The following is a 13,360-nucleotide window of genomic DNA, read 5'->3' as shown; positions in this document are numbered from 1 at the left end:
ATAGATTTAATAAGAGAAAATGTGATTCAGACAAATGCTGAGCACTGAATGAAAGAGGTGGCATTTGCTTATTAAATACTAGTTAAGCGGTTTAAATGCACAGTGCTGGAAAGACTACAGTAGTTTGTAAATAATTTTTTTAGGTATTATATATTTATTCATTACATACAGTGGAGTGGGACATGCTAAATGGAATCTGCTGTTTCTTACATTTAATTAATGGACACTCAGCATTAACCCTACGATGTAACCTACGCCATAACAGATGCCATAATTGACAAGCAGCTCCCTGGAAAATCGAGCTACACATCATGTCGATGCAGCCTACAACTATTGTGTTTGGCCTGTTCAGTACTGTCAATCCCTCCTGGGTTTCCAGATACTTCTTTCCCACAGTTTTTTCACTTATCAGTGGGAGAAAAATAATCATAGCTTCAATATAAGGATTCCAGGAGGCAGACGGTACGCAAAGGCATGAATAGCCTACTCGTAATGACGTCGGTCAGTTAAGGCAAAAACTGAACAATTATACATATTCTGTCTTAAAACAGAGAATGAGTTTTCAGTGATCACAAGATTAATCACATGTATTAATATGAGACAAAAGAGTCTTACATCTGCACCATCGCTCATTCTTAAAAAAAAAAAACTGCAGTGAGGATTTATTCTTTAAAAAGAATTTTAGCTTTGGAGGTGGGAATGTGGCTTTGGTCCAGAAAATATTCCAGTAAACTACTGGAAGTACAGCCTTGAAATTATAATTAACAGACTTTACAGCATGCATGGTTGTATTGTTTCAGAGTTAATGACATATTTTAGAGGGTACCTTATTATTTTATTATTTTTATTTTCATGCAGTTTGAGGAGTCAGTATATGTGTTCATTATTGCTAAAATCCAACTGTTCCAATATACACTGAACTGTTAAAATATACATTAGAACCCAAATGATCCACACTTTATGCCATCCATCCATTTTCTTAGCCACTTATCCAATTCAGAATCGTAGGGAACCTGAAACCTCCACTGGGTAGAAGGTGGGGTACCCAGGGTAGAGCTATGGCCAATTTAGAATGACCAGTTAAGCTAACATGGATGTCTTTGGACTGTAAGAGGGAGCTGGAGTACCCAGAAAGAACAAAACACCAACTTCACACATAAAAGCCTGTAGGCAGGTTCAAACCAGGAACCTTTTGGCAACTGTAACCACCTAACCACCGCACCATCCAAACCATAGATGTCCAAACTTTCATTAGATAATTGCATAGCAAGTGGCTAAGCTTTCCTACCTGAATATTAGAAGCTCACCGGACATCGAGAGTAACTTTGGGTTGAATATATGTTGTTCTCAAACTGCCATCTCTGTGACTAGGGGACATTCCCTCTATAGCTTGAGCCACAGCTGCTCAAACGTTAGCATCTAAGTAAGGTAATGAGCACGAAGACAAATGCCTGCCCAGCATCAGTAGGTTCTTCAAAGCCTGAGGGAACGGCATCGAGCAAAAACAGCTATATGGACCAGAAACGGTTGAAAACAGCAAATTGCTTCTTAAGTGTTTGTATGTCTGTTTCTGAATTTAAAGCCTGGTGCAAAGTTGCTTGTAGACACAAGACATTACCTCGACTAATGGCTTGAAGTTTCTTACAATGTCTGCAAACTTGTCAAACTTCTATTAGCAGCTGACAGCATCAGATGGTCACTGAGCAACCGCTCAAGCGACGCTTTAAATAACTGCAGGCTGCATCTGGTACAAAAATACAACCACAGTCAGTCTAAGCAGAAGCTTTCAGTCGCCACATTTTTCACGTAGAGCATCACTCAGTTATCCTCAATTACATGTTTTTAATGAAAGTGATCACAGGAAAAAGGAGTAACATTATTCCTCTGGTTTTCAAAATGGAAAGAAAGAGACTTCAAAGGCCATTTACAATATTCATGAGGCTCTAAGATCCTCAAAGCCTTTTAAGAAGAAGCATGTGGCATAACTGCTGGCAAATGCTTGGTGGAAACGTCCCAGGCCAGGAAACACGCTCACATCGAATTCAAAGCAGTCTGATAGGCAAGACAGGAGGAGAGAGATGGTGCTGGATTCATCTTGGCATGCTTAACGCTCCTGAAATTAATGCAAAATTACATCTTCGTGCATCACCGGAGCTGTGAATACATCCAAACTCATCACTGGCATGTTTTTCCACACACAGACTTTGTTTTGTCTCTTAAAAGTCTTTCTTATAATACAGAAGTGAGTGTCTGACAGTGATGTTTTCCTTTCCTTTTTTTGTTCAGGGCTTCTACAGCATCCTCCCGTGTTGCAGAGGTTCCAAGTGTAAGTATTTCATGGATCCTCTTTGGTCCTTTCACACTGACTGTCAGGGGCTTCAGAGCCTGAATTCTCCTGAGATAAAGAAGCGAGGAACTGGTGAAAGTAATCATTTTAGCACTTCCTCTCTCCCTGATCTCTCCTCACTGACTCACGCTCCTGTCTGAGGAAGAAAGATGAAAACTTCTCATCCGATATGACAAATACATATGGGATGTGAAAGATGCATTCAGGCCACACTCACTCCCCACTGTTTGAATGCTGCACTGCAACATTTTATCTTTAGCAAGTTGACAGCGCACAACCAAAAGCGACTAACCTCGACTCTCGTCAACAGAGGAAAGTTTAATTTGCAGACGTCTTCATAGTCTGTCTGAACAGAGCCATCGACACACGTCGGTTCTGCTTTATCAGGAGGCAGGTGTTTTTCAGCTGTGTCTCATGTCTCTTGCTTGTAGTGCCTTTCTGGAAAAACGTGGCTGCTCAAGTGAACAAAATATTGGTTTATAATAAGACACCTTTTCACCTTTTTGCCTCATTTCTTTGATGGACAGCCAAACACATTACAAGGGAAATACTGTGTACTGAAACCTAATTACGCTTTCATACAATCTAAATTTACAAACTGGGCACCAATGCAGCTATGGATTATTTCTTCTCTTTCTACTGTTTAACATGTGTAACGCAAACCATGAGGATCATCATGTAGATTAAAATAGATCAAACAAATGTTAATCAGCCATAAACAACAGGTAGGTTTAAGGTGTTTAAGATAGATTCCACCTGAGCGTATGTTTGATAAAGATGAAGCTGGAGGTTAGCTTAGCCAAGAGGCTAAACAGCAAGAGTAGCATGTCTGGAGAATAGAAGTTCTTCAACCACCTCTTAACCTTTTATCAGGGGACCGGAGGTGTCAAACAGGGGTATTTAACATCATGGGCCACTGAACTCTCCTCTCAGTGTGAAAAACTTTGAATTTACTGCTGTAAAATAAATAAAAAAATGATTGTCAATCGTGAAAAAACAGAAATCTTTTCCAGGCAGGTTCTGGCCCCCAGGCCTTATGTTTGACATCCCTGCCTTATATTAACACTATATACCCTGAATGTTTAATGTGTAATAAGAACAATAAACACTATGGTGATACCAGGTTAATTGAGTTTTTCTCTTGACTGTTGTTCCGAATTTAACAGACATGAAGAATGAAGCATTCGTGTATTTTAATTCTTTCTTTGTTTTTTTTCATGCAGACGCGTAGCACTTTCCATGTTTCTGTTGTGAAGATGTGAGGATTTAACAAAATGTTTCAATAATTTTGCTGAAATCACTCAGTTACTTGGTCTGTGGCTGTCACTCTCAGTCATGGGCCAGTAAAAAAGCTTAATTACAGCAGCAAAACATCTCCAGACAAAAACAGGTTTAATTTTCAAAATTGAAAAACCTTGTTAAAATTGCATGAGGAGTGCATTGAATACAATCTTGTAATGAATTCAACTCAGAAAAACAGAAAAATATTTTGTTGAATATAAACTGATAACACTGTTGTATTTGTGAGTTCAGTATAAAGGTGCAATGAGCCGCTCTGTAACTTATAATAGAAAAACACAACAGATCCAAGTAACAATTGGATGATGATTAAAAACTATTTTAACTACTCATCATGTAGAGTGATGTAGATTAGTGAATGTTATTTATTAGGACTAAACCTAGTATTATGATTTATTAAATGTTATGCTGGAAACGGGCATTAATGATTAGTTTGAATGCAATAAACTAATCACATCTGGTTTGTAATTTCAATGTAATCGCCGCACATGAAAGGAAGTAACCACTTTCAATCTCAGCAAATGAAACTATCTGAAAACAACTTGACAGCACAGTAAGAGATGTGTTGTTCCAACGGAAAAATTTGTATTCCCCAATCGGTTGCTATAAACTTTATTGGTAGTCCCACATTCATGGAGGCTTGAAAACTATTGGTAACCACCGACTTGTGTGCAAACACTCTACTCGTCAAGCAGCAATGAAACTGAAAAACCAGAAATGGAGAATGTCACCTTCAAAGTTGCACCATTTGAAATGTGGTAAGGCTGGGGAATACATTTTCCATAGCAAGCAGAGGTTGCCAGGGGGTCAACAGCTGATTACTAGACCTATATCTCTGAGGCTGTAGGGAGTGAGAATAATATACCTGAAGCTTATTAATCTAATTTATGTCTCCTTTGTTCAAAGATATGCGCATTACAAAGGAATCAGTTTTTATGATACGCCCGTTTTCTCCATTCTTTTGAATCACAGCCAAATGAGAAACTAAATGTGGACAGAAAAACATTTATAAACTATGCTGCTTCCATGTATGAGTTTTTTCCCCGTCCTCTCTTATGTGAGAATATACACAGCATGAGGTGTGAAGATTTATCAAAATGCTGGGGAAAATGCTGTTAAGAATCTCTCAGTGACCCACCAGCTTTTATTGTTACTGGGAGACTTTGGAGCAGGAATAATGACTGCAGCTGATAGGACCGCCGCAATTTTTCATTGTCTGTCACAGTCAAAGAAAGAGATGTCATCACTTTAAATGCACAAATTCCACAAAGGCACAATAATATGCTTAATCAAAAAAAAAAATTGCATTAGTGCTAAATTAAATTTAATTGCAGAACATAATGAATTTAACTCAGACAAATGGTGAAAATCAGACAGAAAAAAAGAGCATACCACAGACTTCTGAGCATTAACATAAGGTGACTGTGTAATAACAACACTATGTGGGCACCAGTGCCCTTTTTTAATAACCCTGTCTCACCCTCGTTCATTATTCCATGCTCCCTCTCAGCCATAAATTACTCGGCTAATGCCCCAACAGCAGCAGCTATTGCTGAATCATTCAAAGACCCCAATTAGCAATTAAGGACTTAATGAATAGAGGTCCTTGCTGGGCCGTTTTCCTCCCTGCCCAGAGGAGCCTGGTGGAATCTAATTTCTCCTGCAGGACTTGTACAGTAAATACTGGCTAACAGTGCAAAGGAAATAGAGAATAGCCCATTACTGCACACATATAACCAGAAACCTGCCCTCCAGTTTCGAGCCCTGTTTACTATGTAGCAGGAATTTCAGTTCTGCTGTGGATCTTAACAAGGAAGGATGACTGTCAGGCACTATTCTTATATTTTTTCCCTTCAGTTCACACCCCATTACCTTCTGCATAATACCTGTCTTGAGTTTGAATTGAAGAAGGAGAGGGGAAATGGCAACAAAAGGAGAGAGAAAGAGAGAGGGGGGGTTTAAAAGGAGGTGAGATGGAAGGAGAGAATGAGCGAACTTCAAAAAAGGAAGAAGGGAAAAAGACATTTGCAATGCCAATCATTTTCAAGGAGCTTAGAACTGGGCCTTGGACTGGAATATCAAAGATGGAAAATGCAGGCATACATCATGCGGTTGGTAGGTAGTGCTAGCTTATAAATTATTACTGCGACTCTATCCTTTTATATTACTATCCCATCAGCCTTTTATCGTTTACATATTTTTCATATATTTGATGAATTGACTTTTGAACTGCAAGGCTATGCTTTACTGTGCGAGAGTCCACAAGTATGCGAATATGCAGAGTTTCTCAAAGGAGAATACACTCTATTTTCCATCAGCTTTACCAGCCTCTTTATGGAGTCTCTGTGAAGCATGAAGACTGAGGGCACACGGTCACGTGCCTAAAATGAGCAGTGCCATAATCTGATTTGAGCAACCTATAGCGACGACAGCTGGGAGATAAAGCACAATGTGACCTGTACAGTGAGATGGGATGAAGTCATATCTCTGGAAGACATTTTATCTCGCATCTTACAATAATAGAAGTTCTGATTATCTCTGAAATCGGTGCAATTTAATAACATACCAGAAACGTGATCTGTGAGGTCAGTGTGTGTCTTTCACACTACTCTGTTTTGGGGTGATTTTGATGGTAAAAGCTGCTTACATATAGTCTCACTGATTCCACAGGGACATTGTTTTCAGGCATTTTTGCTTTACTGCATCGCTGTGCACCAATTCATTACATTCAAAGTATTCTTAAAATTTTACTTTCCGTCTTGTTGGGAGTCTACCCTGTTCTCATGAAAACAGAGGATTTCTCCTGCATTACTAATATGTGTATGTGAATGAATGACAGGGGGGGGGGGGGAAAGACTCCACCTGCTGTTGCAGCAGGGGGAGTCCACACACAGCTCTGCTCGAGGGCATACGAACATATGCCATGCTTTCCCATATCTCTTGGCACGGACATATTTCTCCATTTCCTTAATTCTCCTCTTGTGTGAGTGCCAAATTTAGCTTCCTCTCCAGCAGGCTAAAGTAACTGGGTCACTAGAGCTGTGGGTAATTAGCAGATAACAAAATATGTTTCCGCTTTATGACACCAGAAGGGTGAAGACTGGGGGCATATTGAGGTAATAATTTGGGGCAGGAGTTGACACCCAGGGTGAAAGGTCAAACGTGAAAGTCAGAAATGGAGCAAATGAGTCGAAATATGCATGAGGCTGAGGGGGATGCGGATGATGTGGAGGTTCTTTTCCATGAATGTGAAAAACAGCACGACAAAGAGCTGATTATCATTTCATTTTAGGAAGAATTTGCAATTTAAATGAAAAAAAGGCTCTCTTCTGCTGCTAAACGTTACGTGCCGACAATGTTTTCAGTTTATTGTGCACAACAGATTTTGTAAGTAGAGTGACGGCATGGTGAATGCATGCTGTGTCACAAACACTAAATAGTGCTCATTTTAATGCAAATACACATCCACTGTGATGCAAGCAGGAAAGATTCAATTAAAAAAGAACAAAAACATTCGGGCAGGAGCCAGTTTTTCTCTCTTCGTGATCCTTCGCTTTCTGGTTTCTATATTTGTTGACAAAAAAAAAAAAAAATCCCAATCCCAAACAAGAGTCGTGTGGGAAATGCTACATTTGTAAATATTACAGTTCTTATTTTGTGTTGGAGATGAAAATAAGGGGAAGAATGTTAATTAACATCCACCAGCCAATTTTTTTATGTAGACCTGGAAAGACTGTTCTGAGATTTTGGTACATATGGACATGATAGCGTCACACAGCTGCTGCAGATGTGTCAGCTGCACATCCATGATGCAAATCTCCCATCCCTGCACAAAGACGCTCTATTGGATTGAGATCTGGTGACTCTGGAGGTCGTGTGAGTACGGTGAACTCAACATCATGTTTGAGAAACCAGTCTGACAGGATGCGAGCCCTGTCACATTATGTATTCTTTTACAGGAAGCAACCATTAGAAGATGGGTACACTTTGGTCATATAGGGATGGACATGGTCACTGACAATACTCAGGTAGACTGTGCTGTTTAAATTATGCTCAGTTGCTACTAACGAGCCCAAAGTGTACCAAGAAATTATCCTCTGCACTGTTACGACACCACAAGCAGCCTGAACTGTTGCTACACGATGTTTCATGTTTTTACACAAAATATTGATACTTTTTTTTTTTTAATGCCTGGTCCCATCTGACCTGATTAGAGCCATCATTAACAAACACCTGAACAGGTGTATTTGATAAAGTGGCCAGTGAGTGTCAGGTAGAGCATATTCCAGCTTTGTTTTGTTTTGTTTTTTACCCGTGGCTTTGAAATCTAACTACAGAAAAGACCAGTCTCACTTATACAACTACATAACAGCTTCTTTCAGCTCCTCATTCACAAGGGGTCGCCAGCGGGAAGCTCTGCATATTTGATTTGGCAGATTTTTATGTTGCGTGGCCTTCCTGATGCAACTTCCAAGGGTTCTGTGTCTCCTCCTGGAATCCTTTGCTTTTTAGGCAAAAGTGTAGAACTCATAACTAATTTACTAAATTACCTGGGTGCTTTAGATCAGTTTCTGACAGTGAGTGTGCCTGAAATAAACCACATTTTTTTAGGTTTACAGTAATGATGGAGACCGTGCAACAGCTTGAGTCATTTATGAGTCATGTTCAAAGTGTGTGTCTTTTTAAAGGTTTTAAAGTGGCTGCTATCAAACACAATCAATTTTAAAACAGCTGAATTTCTTTTAGTATTTTTAGATTTACTAAGCTTGGAATTTCCCAAACTTTGAGCCTGGTATGCTGCTGATCTGCTTTTGGTCAAATACCCATTTCAGCTGTAAATTAATAGCAACAAATGGAGTCCTGTGCAGCTTTCACACCGACAGTCTGCATAGCCCCTTGGATGATGTATCCCTGACTGGGAATACTCGGCACGGCGGTATAATCTTTAGGCTTTGCATGCAGACAATACATGTTGTGGGATCAGTCGGTGGTTGGTTTTAATGGGATTTGTGATTAAGGTTCCTATCTAAGTGGATTCCTCAGAGGTGTGTTCAGAACACGATCTGATGCATTTTTTTTTTTTTTTTACCAGAGTTTGACTGTTTATTAAATTCTTGAGTAATTTTTGTGTGTAAAGTAGCAAAAAAAAAATCTATCTGCATTTCTATCCTTAAAAACTAAAGGATATTCCAGTTTTAAAGATTTACTATAGTATAATGTGTATTCTACGAAAACATTTAAATGTTTTTAAGGTGAAAGAGCTTCTTTAATCTTCATCAAATAACATTTTGGAGCAACAATAATATTTACTCCTTACCAAGAACCAATCTTCAAAATGCAGAGTAAAAACTGAAAACCATTGTATTTTGAATGGCACTGGACTCGATTATACATTGTTTGAAAGCACAAAGCCGCATGGCTCAAAGCGTGTGGTCATTTTAGGATACCAATACCACGGCAGCAAATAGTTTTATACTTGCACACGTAGCAAAATAGCAGCTTCTTTTTCTGTTTTATTGTCTGTGTGGCTGCAAACCTGTTAAATCTCAGTGTACTGAAGTTTATTTCCGCCAACAAAGTCCAACTCACAAAATGCTTTCTGCTTCTTCTTCTTTGGTAAAAAATGGTGGTGAATGTCATAGGGTTACTTCTGTTGGGGTTGGGTCAGAAAACGCTCTGGGAAAAAGTATAAATGTTCCTGATACTGGTAAAACAGAAATATCTACTCTGCTATACTTCTGTTTATTCTTAGTGCATAAGATTAGAGATTAAATTCTAAACACTAAAGAATAAAACACAGCAGAAATCATTAAAATAAGTTATCTCGTTAGGTTTTTAAAATTGGGCCGGCTACACTTGAGCTTCTTTAATGAAGCTAATGTTTAATGTTTGCTGAAGAAGTCTCAGTTAAGCTCTAGAGTAACTTAAAGGGCACAGTGTGTGCTTTTATAGTGCTGTTTATATTTTGTCAACACAAACAGCTCACTGTGGTCCCTTGAAAACACACACACAAAAAAAAGAAAATAATGTAATCTTAAATGTCAAGGTTCTGGCTTAATATCTCTAAATTTTGTGTTACTTCTGAGCAAGTCAAAATTTTGCGATACAAACATGAAATTTTGACCAAAACATTTTTGTATCAGTGGCATAAACAAACTTCCACAGATCACATGCAGTATGAGGGGGAATTAAAAGAATCAAGCCCACAAGGATGAGCCAAAATGTGCATTTTCTCTAGTGGACAATTCCTGGCTGTAAAAGTGAGTCGACCCATATAGACTCATGTTAAAATGTCCAAATTTCCATCATTAAAACGCACATTTACAGCCCAGTATCTCTATGGATAGTCTTACCCTTCACAAAAATGCCTGAAAGGGATTTAATTTTTTATAACCTATCCATCTGAACACTAGAATAAAAGGCTCTTTTAGTCACTTAACTGGACCACTGCACTCTGGCTGTGCTGTTGGTGCCTTTAGGAGCATTTTCATGGACAGATGACAAACATTACAGCTTCAATCGATTCAAAAAGTTTGTGCTTCAGTTTTGGTAAATGTAATCTTAGTATTTTAATGTTACTTTGCACTAATGATTAGATGTGAGTGTCTGCGCAATGCAGGGATGTAATTTATGAATACAGCTTGCTAACACCTAACAAAACAATCTGACATTAGCTGATAGCTTAGCACTCCACCCTTTCATCCAATCTGGCAAACATGCCAGCAAGGGCTAACGTCAAAGCTCCAAAATGCATATTTGAAAACCAGCTGTTGACATCTGTCTGTTTATCCTGTGTACAGTCAGTCAAAATGTCCAACTCTAAGCACTAAAAAGCATGTTTACACCCTGGTGCTGGAAATGGTTTTAGTGTCGAAAGCTGATATTCTCTTTTATAACAACAGAACAATGATCACCCTTGAATTTGTTAACAATTAAATTTAGGGGCGCAGTTGATTTGATTGAGAGGAGCACCGACACAGGCAGCTGCAGGCGATCTGCTAAGGCCTCAATTTGTGGTGTCAGTTCCTTATCCTTTCTTCGGCTTTTGAATGTGAGGTGCAGAGCTTGAAATAGCTGAGAATAAGACGTCTGCGGTGGAGAGGGCAGGGGTTAGTGAGTAGAGACGCTCCAGACTTCCAGGCAAGAATCATCTCGCTCCAGCTGCCAAAGGAATAAAGTGTTGGGAGCTGTCCATGGTGCTGAAATCAACTACTATCTCTGTGCACAGGGAATAGAAGGAACTGGCCGTGATGCCGAGATACTGACGCTGCAAGGCGAATGGCACGTCTCACAACAAAAGTGAGCATCAGGTGCATGCATACGTACACACTGGCTGTCGTTCAGTCAAGCTGCTGCTATCCAAACACACACTCTGCTCAGAGAAATGTGTTGAATATGACAAATGCAGGCGTAGAAATAGCATCCGAGAGCAGCAGCCTTAATAAGGAGCAGTGGGTATTACCACATGCATAATGTAACACAGAACTGAAGTAGATATCACACGTATGTACTCATAAAGCCCACTCCTCCACATGAGCATCCCATCATCTTTCTTTCTGTTTCTGCCTTTGCCCGTATGCTTTTCTCTTTGGTTATCTCTCACATGCAGGGGATATAAAAAGAGACAGAGAGAGACAGCTCTCCTAATCTGTTCTTTGACCTATAGTTTGAAAGCTGCAGCCGCTCTAAAATGTTTTTCATCCGTAGCTCGCTGAAGATGGGCTCTGTGGTGCGTGGCTTCAAGGCAGCCCGCATCGTACACCTGCTAAGGGTCAATGATCATCTCAGCCCACGGGGGCACAAACGTAAAGCCGGGCCTCCGCTGGATACGGGCAGGTTGCTGACCGGTCCAGAAATGCCTGGCTAAACTTTATTCCTTCCATCCCCTCTCTGAGCTCATAGCGATTCAGTGCATGCGTGTATCGGCTGGCTATTCCAGAGTCAGCCTCCCACCCTCATTCCTTGTGAGAGATAAGTATTGTTTGCGTAGCAGCACATTTCATGCTCGGCTTCCCCCACCTGTTCCCTGACCTGCGAAGTCTGAAGGCTGGAAACGCTGTCAAACGTCTCCACACACATCTTTTGAGGCTGATTGAAAGGTTTTTGTCTAGAGCTCTGAAAGTTTCCCTCAGTGGAGCACAAAAACAAAACTTTGGTCAAGGATTCCAACAGCCATTTAAAAGGGGAACGTAATATGGATTGTCTGGGATTTAGTGTTCTTTTTGGATTTGTTGCCTGCAGGTTTGTGGGTGAGATCTGGCTGATACAGCAAGGTCAAACTATTAATCAAATCTATCAAGCCTGATTTGCATAATGAGCTGTCACAGAATTTCCAGCCAACTCCTTTCCCCTCTTCATTGACTCATTTAGTGAGTTTAAGTTTCCCAGCTTCTCTGCGTAAAGCCTGACTGTGTCAACCAGTTATCAATCCCACATGCATCAAGGCTTATGTGTGTAGCAAGACAAACAGGGCAGAGAAGCACAGCTGTGTCTGGTTCAGCTGGCAGGAATCTGTTTCCTTTTGCATATCAGCGATTTGCATTCATAAAGTTGTTTGAATTTTGCACAATGCTGTCACTGGAAGGCAAATGTGAAGAGCAAAAGAGCTGAATGCCTTCACCTTTTCCAGTCGCTCTCTATAGAAACAAATTACACATTTACAGTGGAGATCTTTCTAACTGTAGCATGGTGACTGATTTATGTTTCTTCTCTTTTTTCTTCATTAAAAGAGCTCAAATTAGTTCATTATTTAAAACAAATCCAGGTTTGTTCGAGACATTTACTTAAAAAGACAAAAAAAGAGGAAAGGGAAGTTCAGACTTCTCTCATCTAGGCTGCAGAAAGAAGTACAAAGACAGCACCAAAACAAACTCCAGCGAAGTTAAATTTCTCACCTATTGGAAAAGCAAAATCCTCAAAGATGAAAATCAAAACTGTTATTTTTGCGCCCGAGGAGACGTACAGCCTCGAACACCAGAGAAACACTGTAAGACCCGAGAAAAGCACCAAAACCACACCAAAATAAGCCATGATAAAGGAGGAAAAAGCCAGAAAATAAGCAAAAGGTCGAGATCGGAACAAGTGAGCTCGTGAAAAAGCTGCTTCGGGAAGAGGAGAGGAAGACAGAGAAGAGGGGGGAAAAATATCAAGAGCGTCCGCAAGCACGTAGGGCTATTTCTCAGTGGATGTCACCGGAGCACAAACACTCTGCATCCAAGATTTAAATCATTGCATGCAGAAAACGAGAAAACATTTTCCCCGTGTCGAAACACCAAGAACAGGAAGGAAGAAAAAGAGGACAAAAATATGCTTAAGAAAATGGCAGTGGGAAATGTACTCACCGAGCGGGAGTAAAAGGTTTCAATTAAAAAGAAATTGGGCGTATAGCCGTGTCGGATTGGCGGTGTGCAGGCTTGTGTACACCGAGGCTCTGCGTCTCTTTTGCGCTCTCCGTTCGCTGCTGGTGGTTGAGTCATGTGACTTCGGATTGGTCAGAGTTTTTGAATCAGTCCGAGCTTTCTTCTTGTATTCGCTGCTGTCTTTTTCTGCTTTTCTCTTTCTCTTTCTCTCTGATAATGTCACTGATTTTTCCACGTAGAGCTTTTCCAGTTTCTCAAAATAGAGACCGGCACCTCTTTGAGGGTCACTGCGGGAGTCCCAGGAGGGTCCATGTGGTAACATAACATCTATTTCCCAATTATTTATTATGTTCAT

General features: G+C 40.1%; 1 protein-coding gene across 1 annotated transcript in view; it reads right to left on the bottom strand.

Annotated features, from left to right (window-relative positions):
* Positions 1–13,096, bottom strand: part of LOC101485289 (RNA-binding Raly-like protein) — a 57,463-nt gene extending 44,367 nt beyond the window's left edge. The window contains exon 1 of the mRNA XM_012920199.3: positions 12,988–13,096. The gene's annotated coding sequence lies outside the window, so the exon portion shown is untranslated. The remainder of the gene's footprint in view (positions 1–12,987) is intronic.
* Between the last annotated feature and the right edge of the window lie 264 nt (positions 13,097–13,360).

This window comes from Maylandia zebra, linkage group LG18, assembly GCF_041146795.1.
Source record: "Maylandia zebra isolate NMK-2024a linkage group LG18, Mzebra_GT3a, whole genome shotgun sequence".
NCBI lineage: Eukaryota > Metazoa > Chordata > Actinopteri > Cichliformes > Cichlidae > Maylandia > Maylandia zebra.
The sequence above is the reverse complement of the archived record's forward strand: the minus strand, read 5'-3'. Positions and strand labels throughout refer to the sequence as shown.